At 39.9% G+C, this 20,448-nt stretch overlaps 1 long non-coding RNA gene across 1 annotated transcript in view; it reads right to left on the bottom strand.

Annotated features, from left to right (window-relative positions):
• Nucleotides 1–831: 831 nt before the first annotated feature.
• The window catches only part of LOC117307129, a 48,811-nt gene continuing 29,194 nt past the window's right edge, over nucleotides 832–20,448 (bottom strand). The window contains exons 5-6 of the long non-coding RNA XR_004521032.1: nucleotides 16,289–16,352; nucleotides 832–915 (exon numbers count right to left, since the gene is read on the bottom strand). This is a non-coding gene — a long non-coding RNA (uncharacterized LOC117307129). The remainder of the gene's footprint in view (nucleotides 916–16,288; nucleotides 16,353–20,448) is intronic.

Genomic DNA, 20,448 nt, shown 5'->3' with positions numbered 1-20,448 from the left:
CATTTGTGCACAAATGCATAGCTGTTTCGTTAATAACATTTTCAAATTTCTCAACTGAAGTTGAATCTCTTGTTTTATTCAAAGCAGTTATGACCAATCCAGCCTATTCTGAAACTTCCCACTATGATACCTGCCTGACAATCAACATGTGTGTAAATTTTGAGGTGATTACACAAAACTTCACCACACACATCTTCAAAAAGTCCATTTTTAAGAGTTTTCAACCTGTCGCTAGAGGGCGCTGTTGCATTTTGTGACGTCATTAATTTGTTTTTTGAACTGCCCACCCTTGCCAGACACTAACATCGTTGAAAGCAACTTCATATAACGTTTCCCACTTTTGAATTAGAGGGCACTTCCTGTTTCGACCGGAAATAGAGGTCATGTGAGGTCACACACACGAAACAAAATGAAGACATAATTTATCCCTACCCAATCCCGCAAACAGAAACCTACGGTCTCTTGTGGCTGATTTGATATAGATTTTCAAACATTTAAAATAAAACACCTTTAAGATGACGTCACGTGACAGGTGATGACGTTATCGTGACATCATTGCTATACCTTTCATCCCTGAAAGTTTAATTGCAATTGCTCTTTAGGAACTATGCAAAAAATTGCGAGTACTTGAGCGAAAACAAGAGCTGTTTCGCTGCCCTGCGCTATGAAACAGCTAATAATAATATGTATTTAATACACACTTAGAGTACCTTATTTGTAGTACTGTACCTTATTTGTAGTACTGTAGCGGCGGTGTCGATCGCCCGGTAGGGGGCGCCAGTACGACTCCCCGTCGGAGCACTGCTGGCGACCCCGGCAAGCCGATCGGTAAATCTGCTCGCCAGAAAGGGCACTCTCTGGCTTAGACCATCTCTTTCGTGTAATTTCAGTGTCTTTTTGAGTGTAAATAAAGCTCTGAAACGAGGACAGAAAAGCTAGTTAATTGTATTTTCTTGTGTCATTAAACTGTGTGCATTGCAACCCCGGTCAACGCTACAGTACATCACAATTGAGTATGCAGTACCAGAACAAGTTGCTTTTATAAATCATTCACATCAACAATCTCTACCCATTTACTCCTGGGTGATGAGAAGCAACTATGGTTAAGTGTCTTGCATAGGGACATGAGTATCTTGACCAGGATTTGAACTCATTCGATGACTTAAGCCGCTTTCGCATTGGACTTTTTGGTTAGATAACTTATCGGCCCGGTAAGAATAGCTGTTCGCACTTGGATTAATTTGTTTTTCAGTTTTCTATGGCACTGTTTTGAAAAGAAAAAGAGGAAATCAGCTGATCAGCTGAAAAGTTGCATGCCCTGCCTCATTGGCCCTTTTTTTCCAGCATGCCCTGCCTACTCATAACCCCTAGACATGGCTCATTAAAATGTACTAGAATCTAGCACAGTCTACAAGGCCTGTGGCTGATCCACTTTATGTCCCCGCTCAAGTATAGTAGGCTTAATGCGCAAAAGAGGCATCAAGTCATGGTCCTCTCATTCTTTTTTTTATCAACTGGGTTCTTTTACATGCGTTACACAACACATGGGACCAACGGCTTTGCGTCCCATCTTTTACATGCGTTACACAACACATGGGACCAAAGGCTTTACGTCCCATCTTTTACATGCGTTACACAACACATGGGACCAACGGCTTTGCGTCCCATCTGAAAGTACGAAGCAGTGGTTAAGTGTCTTGCTTAAAGGACACAAGTGTCATGACTGGGGATTCGAACCCACACTCTGCTGATCAGAAACACCAGAGTTTGAATTCGGTGCTCTTAACCGCTCGGCCGCGACACTTCCAGTCAGACATATACATTTGTATCATCTCTCAAGGGGAAGTAAAATAAAAAATAGATTGTCATTATGTTTGAGGCCATGACAGCTCGAATTACCCACTGGACCACTGGTAAGTGTTTAAACTGAAAAGATTTGGAACCACAACCAACAAATAGATCTTGTAGTCCAGTGTGTTTGGGACAAAAAGCTAAGGGTGTCTAGGCCGAGCGGATAAGAGCACCAAACTCAAGCTCTGGTGCTTCTGTTCAGCAGAGTGGGTTCGAATCCCGGTCGTGACACTTGTGCCCCTGAGCAAGACACTTAACTATAATTGCTTCTCTCCACCCAGGGGTAAATGGGTACCTGTGAGGGCAGAGATGGTTCTTGTGATTGATTTAGCCGAGTAGCGCAATGTTGCACAGGCTGCATACTCCCCACAAGGGAGCTGAAATGGTTTAAGGAGTGAATTAAGGCCCAGTGACCAGGGGTAATAATGTGAAGCGCTTTGGGACGCCCTCTCGGTGAGAAAAGCCTTATATAAAAACTGGTTAATATTATTTTCACTCCAGAGAAAAATCTGAGCTACAAGACTCCAGAGCAAAATCTGTGCTACAAAACTTTAAAAAAAGTCAGGCAGAGATTTTCTTGAAATTCAAGACCTGGTCGTCCAAATTGTTCTTCAAAGATCTAAATCAAGGCATCAAATTTGAGGTTTGAAGTGTAAATAGTCTGGTCTCCTGACAACAATCTGCATTCATGGTTGCTGCTGCATTCCGGGAACATGTCCAAAGTACTCTGTAGTACTTGATGGCCTTTTTGTTTCAACCCTTAGAATGTCCTCGTAGTGATGGATAGAAGGAAATCCAATGTAAAGTCTGATCAATTTGTTTGCAGACCCACATCAAACACTCCTAATCTAATATTGAACCAGAGCCAGATGAAGCTTAATGTAGACATTTGACAGTTAAAGATAGCGTTATAAAGATGTACTTTGCTTGTTCCCAACATAATGCTGATTTATGGGCGATATTATCTAGAAAGACACAATAAAAGTCACATGTGAAAGTTTCTGGTGAATACAGAGTTTACCTGCTGAGAAAACACTTGCTTGGGCATGTTGGGAGGGATTTGAACCAACAACCTTTGCCATTCCGGAGCAAATGTCTTGAAGGTCTTGGGTTCAAATCCCATCCAATATGCCTGGGGACTGTTTTGTTCACAAGACTCAGAAAAGTACTGACTATCCATCGTTTACACACATCAGTGCATGGATAAAAACCGAATGATATTCTTTATCCCTGATGCAAATTTAAATAAAGGTATAGTGTACTTTACAACAATGCCAAGAGAAGACGACGACAGCTTCAAGCACCAGTTGATAACATGATTAGGCATTAGACACAGGTACAGTATACATTGTCTATTCTCACGGTCACAAAACCCGGGCCACCCTGCCTTCAAGCGCAATACATCCGAGACTGGATTTACCATGACTCTAAAATAATTAACTCTTTTCCTACTATCGTACAGAATATGAGTTATTTATTTACAACTATCTACAAGAAAATAATCACAATAACATTCACTATATCCTATTACATTAAAATTGTAATGTGATTATGTAAAAAGATGACAGTTTTTATGGCCAAAGCTTGAATCGTGATTCTTCTTATGGATTATTCTTCCTGCCTGGACATAATATCTGCTCTGAATTGTCGGCGATATCTCAAAAACATGACATTTTCTGACATTAGTTTTGTTGTGTACACACGTACACATTGATTAAAACAATCAAACGGTTCCAAAACCAAAGGTATACTTTGCCTTGAATTGGCCTGAGAGAGCCCTAATAGGAGACTTCCCAACGCTAGGTGGCAGCAGACATACCGGGTAAATTTCCATTGTTTACGTAGTTCTGAACATGCACATAATTCTGAGAACAATGGATTTACCCGGTAAGTCTGCTGCCCTCTATCGTCCCAGAAAGTCTCCCATTGCTGACTGGATTTGACCCTCATAGTTTTAGCATCCTTCAGTGTTCATCAGGGGGCTGCAATGCTATGCGTCCCTTGCCACCCACAAGTCAAAAAGAATGAGACTACCCCGACGCTTCTATATTTGAACAGCTCTTTGATCTAGGCTTTCCTAAGCTGTGGTCTCCCTCCGGGGAACTACATAAATTGGCTGATTGATCGGGGGCACTAATAATGAAAAGCGTCTGCGCTAAATGAACAGTTAGACTGTAACTGTTCCTTAAGGAGAGTCTGTATGAAGTAAAAAGGGTTATCAATGGGTTCCACATAATGATTTGAAAGGGGGGAAACATATGATCTGTACACTAGAATTAAAATAAATTGCATGAATTCAAGATGGGAAAATCCCTTTCTTGATTCTGGATATTATTTCCATTGTTAACATAGTTCTGAGCGTGCGCACATTCCCGAGAACAATGGATTTTATGTGGTAAGTCTGCTGCCACCTAGCGTCCCAAAAGTCTCCCATTGGATATTTAGATCTGATGTACATGTACCTTAAGCGTCAATAATTTTTTACCTAACTTGTTTTTTGTTGTTTTGGCCCAAAAAATTGTAAATGGTTTGACGTTTCGATCTCTCTTGACTGCTTAAATGACAACAAAGCACAAAACAGGCTGCAATAGTTTTGAGTAACAGTCGGGCGTTTTCTTAGAGGTTTGAAAAACTACCTGTCCAAATTAAACTTTTATTCTATAAACCAAAGAAACTCGTACTTTTTGGCTCCTTGCTGTTTTAGTGGCATTACCCTTGGGCTGATAAGAGAAATAATTAATAACACTTAGGATATGGGGTGTCGTGGCCGAGCGGATAAGAGCACCAAATTCAAGCTCTGATGATTCTTTTCAGCAGAGTGTGGGTTCAAATCCCGGTCGTGACAGTTGTGTCCCTAAGCAAGACACTTCACTATAATTGCTTCTCTCCACCCAGGGGTAAATGGGTACCTGTGAGGGCAGATCTTGTGATTGATTTAGCCGAGTAGCGCATTTGTTGCACAAGGCTGAGATGGTTTAAGGAATGATTTAAGGCCCAGTGACCAGGGGTAATAATGTTGGAGCGCCATGAGTGCACTGCGTGAGGGACATGACGGCTGTGTAAGAAGCCATTATTATTATTATTATATTAGTGGCAGTAAATAGCGGCTCCTTCCCGCAGGTTCACCAACCCCCCCTAACACTGTGTACTTAGTTTGAGAATGAAAACATTCCAAATTAAAAGTTAAAATGCGGTCCTTGTTTTGTTTCCTGAAGGGAAGGGGGAGTTTTATATTGTGATATTTTCTGAGATTCATGCATCAATTATGACCACAGGGAGATAATGCTGCAATAGATTTGAGTAAAGGCATGCGTCTGTAACGTTGAAAAAGGGTACTCTTAGGAACCCAAGGAATAAAACCAACATAAATACTACCAGTAACTGTTTGGGCACTCGCTTGAACAAATGAGAGAAACCAAGATCAGGTAGGGAAAAGACGCGAGGAGATGCAAAAAATAGCTTTATTGACTATCTAGACCGAAAACTTGGGATCTAAACCTTTTTTCTTATAAACCTTAAATTAAACCAGTCAAACCTAAGCCAAGATATTTAACTGAGACTAAAAAAAAAGAAACTAAACCCGAGTAAAACTAAAACACAAACACAGTGCAAAAGAAAAGTTACAAATTAAAATCAAAATGGCTTTAGAAACCTGTGTAAATAAAACAACAGGAAATAGAATTGATTAAAATACAGTTCCATCATATTTAGAAAGAAACACATGGGACATTAAAAATGCAATAATCCAAGACTTAAGAAAAGTAACTTCTAATACAACTTTAAAAATGAACTTCCAAAGAAAAAGAGGAATATAACAATTGTCAAAATAATCAACAAAGAATTATACAATTACAAATGAAAGTTAAGACTTACCGAGTCAAAAACAGCAGAAAATATACTTGAAGATGGAAATTTAATCATAGAAATTAAAACTTGTGATGAGAGAACACATAAAATGTGCAGTGTTCCTCTTTCGCTGCCAGACTATCTGATTATTATGTACATGTATACTGGATTGACCTTGTCAATAAATGCACTGGGTTCTTTTACGTGCGTTATACAACACACGGGACCAACGGCTTTACATCCCATCAGAAGGATGAAGCAATGCTAAAGTGTCTTGCTTAAGGACACAAGCGTCACGACTGGGACTCAAACCCACACTCTGTTGATCAGAAACACCAGAGTTTGAATTTAGTGCTCTTATAACTGCTCGAACACGACACTTCCACTATGTATTTACATTATTAAAAAAGTAAGAACTCATATTAAAGCCTTTCTCAGATTCAAATTTTGGGGTGAAAAGCGAGGGGATTGGGTGTTCAGCTCTTACTTCAGTGTGCATGTTTCCTACAATCTGTGGCATATTTCCACCGACAAGTACGTGTAAAACCTTCTCCTTTTAGTCTCTTAACGGTTGTCCTTAGCCTACAGGCGACATGCCAGGTCCCTTTTGAGGATACCTTGGTTTCATTTCAAGGAGGGTTTATCCCGTAAAATAAATAACGAGTCTACTCTTCTTACAGTCCCATCGTAGATCCATCAAATCATGTGTACAAATCATTGGGGATTATACCATTTTAATTACTTTGAGGGGGACAGAATTCAACATGAAATTGAACCCGACGGTCGATGATGTTGAATATTCCTGTCTACATGAAGGATGATTTCTTTTTCAAACAAAAGTAAATCGTTGGCTCTGCATGATTGTCCCCACCACAGCATACGGGTTTCTTGATATTAATCGTTTAAATTTCAAGTGGTGTACTTGAAGTAGCGGCACACTTGTCTCTGGCAACCACTTATGTAGACATCTTCTATGTGTGATCTGACTTCTGCTTGGATAGCTGGGTGATATGAAATCTTCAACAGGCCATTTGCTAGTTACATTTGAATAATGTCTGGTACACAGCGACTGCGTTCACTGTTAAATGCTCAATTTGAATTCCACAGACTGAAAATTACTGTCGCTACACAGTTCTGAGCAAGCTTTTGTATAGCATCCACCATATCAACAAAGACTGCTATCCTTGTGAAAATGTGACACAGATTTGATTAAATTTGTTTCTTCTTGAAATGGTGGGTGAGTCCAAAGTAATAAAGATTTTATTTAAAAAAAGAAACATTAACAACCAAAAAAGAAGAGGGAAAAAACTACCCAGCTGGCCAAGATCAGTGATTTAGTTCCTGATTAAACTACAAAGTTGTTTGTTTGAGCCAGGAAAAGTAAGAGAGCTACTGATGTTGGAGACAATTGACTTAAAATATTTGGTTTATTTGAGGCATTACTTTGTTCTTCAGTGTATACATGTAGATTACATTACAAAGCAATTCAATATCTAAACATCAACATTTTTCGAAAAGACTCTGCTAGGGTCAAAGCATCAGGTAATTTTTAATTTTTTTTTTTATTCAATTGAGGTTTCACTTGTGACTGACCAAGGTACTGTACCAGATAACGATTGCAAAGGTCATGGGTTCAAATCCTACCCGAGTAATATGCCTGTGATTTTTTTTTTTACAGAACTCGGGTAAGCACTGAGTATACAGTGCAGACATCAGTGTATATGGGTAAAAACTAAAATTAATATATGTAACTCGCAAATGGCTGATTAAATTGACCACAGACTGCCACAAAGTACCATTCGGGGCGGGTATCTTGTTCATACAGCTGGACACCCCATGGATTGTGTTCTGTAGACAATTGTAGACCATGGAGATGGGTGTGGACTTAGCCTCCACCTCCACATGTGGTGTTTTGTGGAAAGAGCAAGTAAGGCAGGGGAGCATGCCAATGGTAATAGGGTGTTGAAAGTTGATTAGGAAAACTGATGCACTGATTTCTGAGAATACACACAACGCATGTACTGCTTGACAGGACTGATTATCTAACAAACTAATTTACAGATGTTTTATCACAGGTGTCCCTTTATGATGCAATTAAATGCCCAAAGCAACAGATTAAAGAAAACCACAGCACTATTTATTGCGGATTTTACTTTGCTGCAAATATTTCATTACAGGAAAGATAACAATAATAATAATAATAATAATAATAATAATAATAATAATAATAATAATAATAATAATAATAATAATAATAATAATAATAATAATAATAATAATAATAATAATAATAATAATAATAATAATAATAATAATAATAATAATAATAATAATAATAATAATAATAATAATAATAATAATAATAATAATAGCCAGTTTTGATATAGCGCTTTTCTCACCCGAAGGGCATCCCAAAGCGCTTCACATTATTACCCCTGGTCACTGGGCCTTATTAAACCATCTCAGCTCCCTGGTGGGGAGTATACAGCCTGTGCAACATTAATATGCGCTACTCGGCTAAATCAATCACAAGAACCATCTCTGCCCTCACAAGTACCCATTTACCCCTGGCTGGAGAGAAGCAATTAAAGTTAAATGTCTTGCTCAGGGACACAAGTGTCACAACCGGGATTCGAACCCACACTCTGCTGAACAGAATCACCAGAGCTTGAGTTCGGTGCTCTTATCCGGCCGGAGGAGGAGACAAGAAGTGTTTTTGCTTGCCAAATGTTTTCTTTAAGAGGTGACTTCTACCGTCAGGAAGTTTTTCATCAAATGAAAATACTCCTTCGGGAACGGACGCACCTCCGATTATCAGCCTGACCTAGTTGTAAGCCTGGATGTAATATCACTGCCCCCTTTCTTGTGCAATGGTACCCTTGTGGTTTTTAATGACTTGTGGGGCATTGGGTATACAACGTTCCTTGGTTCTTAACAACATGTGTAAGCTATTATGCATGCGTTGTAATTATTGCAATTCAAAGCGCTTTGAACTTTAAAAAGACATCGGGAAAACCGCCGCAGGGATTTGGGTTCCGTTAATTAAAGATACCAGACTGAGGTGGAAATGTTCAGTGTTGAGGTTTAGATTGGGGCGGAGTGATTTGTACATCTACAGTACGGGTGCCTGCAGCCGATTTCACAACAACGTAAGGAGTAATCCTATCCATAACTAAAGATGGGTTCAATGCTTTCTAATGCCTATTGGTTACGAAACTTAAATCCTAAGTTAGAAAAAATTTAGTGAAATTTACGGCTGGACTCCCTGGTCAGTTTTAGACTGACGGTGGTTCAAAGACCAGGCTTTTTTTGAAGAGTTGGTACCCAACAAGTAAACAAATGTGAAAGTGGTGAGCGAGAATTATTTACTAAAAAAAAAAAAAAAAGTAAACGGCCTCGCATTCTCAAAGCCTCAAATTAATAAATCAATAAAACGGTTGCAAGAATGAAAACTTTTGGGTATGAAATTGAATTTTGGTAGTTAGCAGTGTCCGACCCAGCAGGTTGAAAAATAGTTCACATTGAAATGTTATTGTCTCAAAATATGGAATTTTGGTAGCGGGATGGATTTACAAATGAACTACTTCATGTTTGTTCCACACTTTGGATTGTTTTGGGTGCAGAGTAAGGCTACACAAAATTGTTACACAATCAGTTGATTTTTAATCATAACCACCTTTATGATTAGCCTTAAATTTGAAGAATTTGGTACCACCATGCTTGCCAATCCTAAGAATTAAAACAATGGATGTAGCAGGGGCTTCAATGGACTGTAGGACCGTAGGCCGGAAGCCAGGGATTTTAGCATTTGGCTAGTAAAGTCAATTAACTGGACCAGTCCATTGGTCTGGTAATTTTATTTAAATGTTGACTTTCATTCTGAAAAATATCGTTAAATCTGTAACAGACACTGGACACCTTTGGTAATTGTCAAACACCAGTCTTCTTAATTGGTGTATCTAAACACATGCACAAAATAACAGAAATTTGATTTCAATTGGTTGTCGATGTTGCAAGATATTAATAATGGAAGCAAAAACACCCTTGTGCTTTCAGATGCTTGATTTCGGGACCTCAAAATTTTTATCTGAGGTCTCGAAATCAAATTCAAATATTTTAGTGGAAGATTACTTCTTTCTCGAAAACTACGATACTTCAGAGGGAGCCGTTTTTTTAAAGTTTTTTTTTTACTATCAACAGCTCTCCATTGCTTGTTACCAAGTAAGTTTTTATGCTAGCAATTATTTTGAGTAATTACCAATAGTGTCCAGTGCCTTTAAGTTTGACGAATACAACCAAATAAAACAAAAGAGATCAATCTTCAGCTCTTAGCCCTTATTACAACAGCTCCAAGGCGCACCCGTAGGTATGCTTTATTTTTCTCTCATTTCAATTCCGGTCTAGTAAACATTTTGAGCTACAAGCCACTAGCAATCTTGTGGATTTTCCCCCCAATTTCAATCCCTGTTCAGAGTTACCATAACCACACATCCAAGAGGATTAAAAAACTAAGAAAAACAATTGTAAGTCAATGTCATGATCTGATTTAGTTTGTCTGATACGTAGTTCATGTTCATATTGTATGACTCATGTGCATCTCAGCAGCCTAAAGTCTAAGATGCCAGACGCCTCATGCATGGGTGCAGACCAACACCTTCAAGGAGGTTGGATAAGTCACCTCCACACTTCATTATCACCCACTTTGGCACGATCCTGCTACTACCCGTTAAAAAATAAACGGGCGTAAAACAAACCCGCTGGGGAAGGGACAGGAAAACCATCAGAAATGCAGCTCCTAGTCTGGATGATATTCAAGTGAATTAAAGCTAAGCTTGTGGCACATTAAAGTTTTGCGATCTCTAGTGCAACAAAAATATAATATAAAAACAGAAATGAACTGGAAGAAAACATTGTGGGAAACAGTGAGTTGTTGTTCTCAGCTTAAACTTGGTCAGACAGTGCAGATGTGAACTACTGTCCACTCTTGCGTAGTACTTGTTCCCATTTTGGCATATTGAGAAAGAAACTATGGAACACTTTGTAACAACTTGTTTTATGTGTACAACCCCACCTGGACCCAAACTGGTGGGGACCAGTTGAAAACAGCCCTGCTACCCATGGGTAGCGCGCCAAATACCTCTCATCCCCTGGTAGGGAAGTGCTTAAAATCAACACTTATCGGTCAACCAAAAGTTACTGCCTTGTGCACACACTTGTTCAAATCATTTGAGCACTTGTGTAAGGCGCTTGTCTGGCACTTATTATGCGTGTGTTAAAGGGTTTGGGAACTTTTTGTAACACAAAACACAATGTTCACAGATTGACATTTAACTTGCACAGTTTGAAGATAATGATAGTAGAAAGCTTCCCTTAATATATTACTTTTAGTGTTTGTGTCCTACTACAAAAAGTACCCAAATCCTATAAAATGCATGTTTTTCGGTACATTTCAAATGAGTCATATTTTGATAGGGTCCTAAACTGCATACAGTTAGACATGTATGATCAAAAAAGAATGAGATTGTGGGGGGGGGGGCATTTGCTCTATGACTTGATGCATCTTTAGACAGTGCGCTCTGCGTAGTCCATAACACAGAATGGATCGATTACAGGACTAATTACAATATAAATGTCACACTTCCAGGGGTTCTGATCAAGCAAGGCATTCTGAGAAATAGAAAAATCCAATAATAGTGGCTTCTTATATAGTGCTCATATCTGTCACTCAGTGACGCTCAGGGTGCTTTAACATTCAGTATTTTCCCTGCAAGGTATGTGGGACTACGTTTGAATTATGAAACCAGCTGTACACTGTACAACATGTATTCTTTTTTATTTCACCAAGGTGCTGTGGTGCAATATGCAGCCAATCAAACCAGGAACACAGGGGGCAAACCCCTTCTCTTTACGATAAAAATGGCACAGCGAGATGGTACCATGTAAACCACTGGTAAAGAGGTTGCAGTTAAAAAAGAATGTTGCCGTTGATCGAGGGAATTGCGAAGGGTTGTTTTCAGTACAAGTCCACACTCAGCCTCCTTGGCATTGCCACAGCTGGTCTTCACACATACACTTGATGAAATTGCCACCATCCGATCAGAGAGCTGATTGGTCCACAACGTGCCCACAGCTGGATGACCTACATTAACATGCCAATCCTGCCACTAAATTCTCACCTTTATCAACCAAATGTCTAATGTATGCAAACAGCAACATGCCAAGAATTAGTATTCAAGATTGATGTCTCTTTTAATAGGGAGTGATTTTAAAGGGTCCATTCCCCATGTCTACGGTATCTGCCATTGGCTTTTGGAGGCAGACAATGTGAGTGTACATTGTCAAGAAATTCCAATACATGTGTTTGAGCTGTGTAAGTGAAGATGCCAAGTATAACATGAAGTAGGCACATGCACAAGCAAAAATTCCCTGCTAACTCGTGAATTACGCTTGGCATAAGCACGGAATTCCCTGCGTCCGTAAGCACTGATTCTTTGCTTACGGTGAGCAGAGCCATGAAAATGGGCCCCATTCAGATCTAGAATCTACAAAACTTGTCAAAAGAATTCTGTGGACAGTTCTCCAATAATTTTTATTTAGATTTTATCAAAAATCAAAAAGAACTCAATTCTCTTCTGCAAAAACAGCTGTTACAGGGAGGCTTTAAGTAAGATACGGAAGGAAGTCATTATTAAAGATGATGATGATGATGATGATGCAGGATGGATAAAGGATAAGGGCAACGATAACCATCTCCTAGAAGCAGGAAGAGGAGGATGTAATATAGGATAAGAGGACAGAGAATGATGGGTAAGACTAAACAATGATGATGATGATGATGATGATTGTGATCAGAAAAGAGGTTGGAAGTCCTTTTCAGAAGACAGAGGAGATTAAGAGAATGATACAAAAGAAACAACAGGTTCAAGCGACATGTTACACTCTTCTTCTTTTTTTTTGCCATTACAAAGTTCCTTCTTTGCAAACAGTATTCTGTGTGTGGCTACTTTTTGTGCTTCTTAGCTCTATGAAATTGGCCCCCGTTTTCACTGATGGAAACATTCTTACTTGACAACCAGGGATCGCAGTTGATTATGATAATCACATCAATGCCATTTTAGTCATACTTTTTCTTTTCTTTTTGGGGGGGGGGGTGTACATCGGGGAATGTTAAAGGAACACTTCCTAGAGTAGCCTTGAAGCACTTATACAAGATGAATGTACATTTCAGTATATATGTTCAATGTACATGTACTTGTACATGCACATGTATGCATACTGTACAGATTTATAAAACAAAGTTTTAAAAGTTACAACACAAAAAAAAAGTTAATTTATTTTGCAGCCCCCTTGCCAAACCGCAACAGATCCTTCTCTCCTCAAACAGAGTTGATAAACACCCACCTCATAAATCAAGGTACAATGTACCAGCATGAAATACTAGTCTGTTACAGACTGCTAGCAATACAAGTCAAAAATATCAACGCCCCCCCCTTTCCCTTGTTCCAATTACACCTAAATCTAAGACTTAACACAACCGCAGAAATACATGTACATCACATTTCCATTTGCTAAAACATGCGCCAATTGCACAATGTCCAAGTGCTTCAGAACCACTGTATTTCTCGTTGGTTCCGATAAGACTTCCGTTATAACACACACAAAAATCCATTTGTAGCAGGAGAGTAGAGAGAGCTTTCAGTTCGGGAGGAATAACCTTTTAAATGGAATTAACCACGGATGGAAAAACAAGGAATCATGAGCAAGCCAGTACAGTGTAGATGAACATCAAAGGTTACCTTCAGCATATCACAAATTTCAAAACTGTTCAGATTTTCCTGTAGGATTTTTTGTGGATTATGTTTTTGTGGATTAATTTTAGGAAATCAAAATTCAAAGGAAAGTCTCTGTCTCAGTATTGTCAATGTATTATAATATGTGTACTAGGGAAAAGCGATCTGGGAACTATCAGATGGGTGGGTCATAATAAACTCAGAGCGTGCACCGTATCAAATTACCTTGACTTTTTTTAATGGCATTAAAAAGCCAGACAAATTAAGATTCTTCTTTGAAGAGCCTCTCTGATGTTGAAGGTTAAAGGTTACTCTCTGTAATCTTGTAATGAATTCGTTTCAAAGAGATTATCAAGCTGGGGGATGATTTCAAGGGGGAATTCTATGCAGTGAGGGTTGAAAAGAAACCTATTGAAGAGCCCAAGTTCAGACATTATAATTGGCAATCTCAAATCAACCGAACAAGCTCTGCACAGTGAACCCCCCCCCTCCTCAAACAAAATACAACAATTATTTTGACCATCAAATGATATAAAAAACAAATGTCTGTATATTCCAAAGAGGAGTTTCTGATGAGCAAGTCAATAGGTCAACTTCAATCTTCAATGCCTTTTTGATTTAACCCCCTCCCCCGCCCCCCCCCCCTCAAAGAAAGCACAACAAAATTACAACAATTCTTTGAACATCAAACGATATCAAAAACAAATGTCTGTAGATTCCAAAGAGGAGTTTTTGAGGCAGTCAAAAGGTCAACTTCAATGCCGTTTTGATTGAAAATTATAAAAATTAAGAAATGAACTTTAAAACAAGTTGTACAAAAATGTACAGACCATGTACATTTGTATTTTGAAATGTTTGTAATTCAAATACAATTCGGCGTTTTGCTGTGACTTTTGAAATGTTTTTAATAAGCCAATAAATCAATAAAAAAATTGATGGAAATTTATGCTAACGCCAATTTTGTTTTTTTAATATTTTTTTCTATGTTTATTGTAATAATTTGCATCTGGACAAACAAACAAAACTTGTTACCCTCTACCTCCGATGTGTGATAGGCACAACCATGGAGGACACAACACACTCAGTACTTCCATAGTCCTGAGGGGAAAACCAAATCCACAGGCAAGGCAGGCATACGGCTCAGGTGGGATTCAAATCAAACTTGGCATCTTCAGTGATGTTCAGCTTGTCATTCAAAGCAGCTGTCCCCCCTCAAGTCTCTTGACAACCAAGACTGCCTTAAGAGACATCAACCAGTGAGACAACGCTCAACGACTAAAAAAATGTTTTCCCAAGATTCTCTAGGCCTGATACTTCACGGGGCAACAAAGGCGATTGCCTCCATGCCCCCTGGTCATTGCCTTGGTGCCCTTGAAATGCTCCAGTAGAAACTTACAATTTCCTCACAGGGTGCCCTTTACAAAAAAAAAATGCCTTGATGCCCTTGCCCTTTCAAAAACGAAGCATCAGGCCTGCACATTAATACATTGATATCTTTTTCATGAGAACGATCGGAGACGTAGCGTACCTCATGATCTTGATTACTCATCCATTATTTACAACCTTGAGCGATTCCCCCTTCGCTAACCACACCATCCATCGCATTTAACTGTGTTTTGGGCTCACTTTAAAAGCAGCCCTGATGAGCAAGCAGTACAAGTTGAATTTCATGTATGAGTAGTCGATTGACAACATGGGGACTTCATGGTCTATTTACTTTTTTTTTCTTTTTTATACATCATAGGGAACCAAATACTGACAATTTTTGTAACACCTTGTTGTGCCTAATGGTGGTTACGGTAGAGTTACTCTGTAGTGGACTAGACAAGCGCTCACGGCGTGACACACTAGCACACACCAAATGACTCTTTAATGACTTCTTAATTACGTTACTCAAACGGAATACTTAAATGAGTATGCACAAGAGGCAGAGTGCAGAAAGTACATTGGCGAGGGCAACCCACTGTATTCACCAGACCAACCATAGCAATCATAAGAAGGTACCTCTTCCCAGTCAATGGTGGTTCCAAAAGGGGGAACAAACAAATTAAATTTTAAGTGCAATATGCCAGACACTCTAGTAAATTATTGGTGTTGGAAATATTGGCCCAACTAGGCTAAAAACTCCTCAAGGTGACATGCTGAACATCAGGATAATGTTCTGGAGAAACAGAAACTTGAGAACCTTCCTCAAAGAATACATTGAATAGCCTGTAGAAAAACAATTTAAGGTTCGAAATTTGACTTCAGCACAACTCATACGAATGCATCTATTACAACCCATCTTGACATTAAGTGCTTGGACCATATCCCTAACAGGTCAATAAATGAAAACCAGGCACCAAGCCACTTTAACAACAACAACTACAACTTATTTGACATCCCTACTAACAGGTCAATAAATGAAAACCAGGCACCAAGCCACTTTAACAACAACAACAACTACAACTTATTGGACATCCCTACTAATAGGTCAATAAATGAAAACCAGGCACCAAGCCACTCTAACAACAACAACAACAACAACTTATTGGACATCCCTACTAACAGGTCAATAAATGAAAACCAGGCACCAAGCCACTCTAACAACAACAACAACTACAACTTATTGGACATGTCCTAAGAATGACCACAGGAAAACCTACACGAAGTGCTTGTTCACACCATCCCATGGCTAGAAGCATGGCAAAAACTTGGGCTGTATCGTAGCAATAGAACTTAGGTCTATAGGAACATCCATCAACTTAAAGGGAATGGACAACAAAAAGAGGAATAAATTTGAATTTAAAGAAACAACTCACTTTTGCAGGTAGGTCTCCAGGTCGCCAGCATAAAAGTCTTCCGAGCTGGTCGGCCATTTTGGATCTGTGTGGAGATTTGAGAAATCCAAGTTGGGTAAATATTTCATTTACATTTCAACAGAATAAAGGATACTTCGATAGGGTTGTAACAAAGGGCACTACAGCAAAATAATTAAAATTGGGCACAGATCTTGAGATAGTCATTTTTTTATTATTTTTTTTTTTAGGTGTGCAAGCCTGCCTATACAGGTCCAACTTTGTACACAAAGGTTTTGAGCAAGGTTTTATTCAAAAGAGTATTAACGTTTGATGTCTTAACTGCTTGGTGCCAACCAGGGTTGACCATGCATGGAGCAGGAGTGATCTCCCCTCCCCCCCATGGTGTTTTCACTACCCCAAAAATCTACTCTGCTAGAGAGGCAGACAAGATTGTTGTCAGCAGTTTCTCTTTCAGAGATTCTCCGCTATATTAAAAAACAACTGGATCCTTTTTAAGATATGAACTAGGGAAAATTGGGCTTTCAATGTGTTCAACACTAAAACTCCTTGCAAATCTGTTGGTGGACGGAAGAGAAAACTTGTTATTTTACTGAGACGAAACTATTTTCCTAGTAGGTCTATTAAACAATGTTGTTTTATCAATCAAAGGTACATTGTATGTATGCAAACACTATACACCTACGGCTTGGGACTATAATATTTGATACTATCACTCCAAAGTACAAGTATATTTCAAGCACAAATGTAAGCGTAACCTTGAATGTAACAAAAACTTCCATATGTTATCAGACTAAAAATATTATTCATTGTAATCATCCTGCACCTTGTCACTTATCTTTCTTTTTTTAAAGAAAGGTGACAAAGAAGACCACCTGCCATTCATTTTTAACCATGCAAAGATCCAATTAACTCCAATTTCCATGGCAGACTTGTGTTAGAATGGGTCATTTGTTGCACCTTTCTGTCAGCTCTCTAATAATGCTGCGGGTGTCTGCAGGTGACGGTGTCTAGCTGGTAAAGGAAATGGCTGCATCGCTGGCATTTACTCTGACACTCATCACCTCTGCCTGTAGACACCTTCACACTGAGACAGGTGTCGTACACGCATTGTAAGTCAACTGAAATAGTCCCTATTCATAAACACCTGGTTGATACAGGGGGGAAGCGTGGCATAACAAAATGATTTCTAAACATCGTTGGATTAGTATTCCGGTCCCCACTCATTTGGTGCAAAGCAACAATCAGAATGACTCTCTTTACTGAAGTGCTTTGGCCTTTGGACGTGAAACAGTTTGATGCCCCCCCCCCCCACCCAAACCATTTTTTTTATATTAAAATTGAAAAAAACCCAAATAAAACAGTTTGACAAATATGTTACAACTGGTGCCCCACTCAATTTTTGCTTGGCATTCAAATTTGCTCAGCATTGAAACAGGAACACACATGCATGACAGGGTTCTCAGCAGGTTTGTTCAAAACTTCGGGGCATTCTAAAGCAAAATTTGAAACAAGGTCTTTGGAATGTTTTCATCATGGTATCAACCGAAATCTGTTTGAATATACTTGTACTCAACACTAACTTAGAGACACTGGACACATTCGGTAATTGTCATAGACCTGTCTTCTCACTTGGTGTATCTCAACATATGCACAAAATAACAAATGGAACCTGTGAAAATTTGTTGGACGTCGAAGTTGCAAGATAATAATGGAGGAAAAAAACTTGTTTCACACAAAGTTGTGTGTTTTTAGATGCTTGACTACGACCCACAAAATCTAATTCTGAGGTCTCAAAAATCAAATTCAATAATTTTGGTGAGAGATAACTTGTTTCTCAAAAACAACGGTACTTTAGAGGGAGCTGTTTCTCACAATGTTTGATACTATCAACATCTCTCCATTGATCGCTAACAAGTAAGTTTTATGCTAACAATTATTTTGAGCAAATTACCAATAGTATCCAGAACCCTGCACATACAAAGTACTGTGGGGTGCACTTGCTTTGCAACCTTTTCAACAGGGGCAACACACAACACTCAAACAATGAATTCATGTGCACACGCATTATACATGTATGTATGCAGTATGATTACCTATACTATCATGCCTAAACACCTGCCACAATCATCGCACTGAGAAAGTCACCAGAAACGGAGTTCAAGTCTTATTCTCAGGTTTAAATTTATTTTACATCCACTTCATCGCTAAATTTTACTTTCCCAAAAATATTATATAATTTGTAAATCCATATATATGTACATGTTTTTTTAAGAAACAGAATCATGTGACAGACAAAATATTGTTGGGACAAACTTATTCCTGGAAGTGCGTACGAGACATGCCATCAGTCTAGAAGCCAATGAGTTTAGATTATTGAGTGTCAATAATCAAAACTACATGTACATGTGTAAATAATCACAGTGAATCCTCTCAATTATTATCCACTCTTGAGGTTCAAAAACCGATTATATAAGCTGAATAAACAGCATGATCCAATGAATTGGATTACTGAAGGACACGCACATCATGTACACTCATTAAATACACTGGGCACTGTTGGTAATTGTCGAAGACCAGTCTTCTCACTTGGTGTACCTCAACATGGTTTATATCACATCTGCTATTTGATGTTCCCAGTATTCTACTACGAAAGAGTCTTTTTTGAGAGTATGGTTAGACTACGTAAATTACCGAGGACTTACAAACTCCGGAATACTCTTCAGTGATTTCGAGAATTTAGTTTTTTTTTGCCAAAAATTCGAACAGTAATCATGTCTTTTTAATGCACATTTATATGCAGTACACCGTGTTTGTTTACATCTAATACCCACTATAGGTCACGTGACGGACGGAGCACAATCTGTCTATTAGAGCCTCCCCTCTACCCACAAAGCAGCTCAGCCCTACCACCCATCCCCAGGAATCAGAGCCTCCCCAACCCACAGTGCAGCTCAGCCCTACCACCCATCCCCAGGAACTAGAGCCTCCCCTATACCCACAGTGCAACTCTGCCCTACCAACCATCCCCAGGAATTAGAGCCTACTCCCCTGTACCCTAGCGCAGCTCAGCCCCACCACCCATCCCCAGGAATTAGAGGCTCCCCTATACCCACAGTGCAGCTCAGCCCTACCACCCATCCCCAGGAACTAGAGCCTCCCCTATACCCACAGTGCAGCTCAGCCCTACCACCCATCCCCAGGAATTAGCGCCTCCCCTATACCCACAGTGCAGCTCAGCCCTACCACCCATCCCCAGGAATTAGAGCCTCCCCTATACCCACAGTGCAGCTCAGCCCTACCACCCATTTCGAGAATTTAGGTTTTTTTTGCCAAAAATTGGAACAGTAATCATGTCTTTTTAATGCACATTTATATGCAGTACGCCGTGTTTGTTTACATCTAATACCCACTATAGGTCACGTGACGGAGGAGCACAATCTGTCTATTAGAGCCTCCCCTCTACCCACAAAGCAGCTCAGCCCTCTACCACCCATCCCCAGGAATCAGAGCCTCCCCTATACCCACAGTGCAGCTCAGCACCACCTATCCCCAGGAGTTAGAGCCTCCCCTATACCCACAGTGCAGCTCAGCCCTACCAACCATCCCCAGGAATTAGAGCCTCCCCTATACCCACAGTGCAGCTCAGCCCTACCAACCATCCCCAGGAATTAGAGCCTCCCCTACCAACAGTGCAGCTCAGCCCTACCACCCATCCCCAGGAATTAGAGCCTCCCCTATACCCACAGTGCAGCTCAGCCCTACCAGCCATCCCCAGGAATTAGAGCCTCCCCTATACCCACAGTGCAGCTCAGCCCTACCACTTATCCCCAGGAATTAGAGCCTCCCCTACACCCACTCTGCAGCTCAGCCATACCACCCATCCCCAGGAATTAGAGCCTCCCCTATACCCACAGTGCAGCTCAGCCCTACCACTCATCCCCAGGAATTAGTGCCTCCCCTATACCCACAGTGCAGCTCAGCCCTACCCATTCCCAGGAATTGGAGCCTCCCCTATACCCACAGTGCAGCTCAGCCCTACCACTCATCCCCAGGAATTAGCGCCTCCCCTATACCCCAAGTGCAGCTCAGCCCTACCACCCATCCCCAGGAATTAGAGCCTCCCCTATACCCACAGTGCAGCTCAGCCCTACCACCCATCC

Source organism: Asterias rubens, chromosome 2, assembly GCF_902459465.1.
Source record: "Asterias rubens chromosome 2, eAstRub1.3, whole genome shotgun sequence".
NCBI lineage: Eukaryota > Metazoa > Echinodermata > Asteroidea > Forcipulatida > Asteriidae > Asterias > Asterias rubens.
This window is presented reverse-complemented; position numbering and strand designations above follow the sequence as displayed.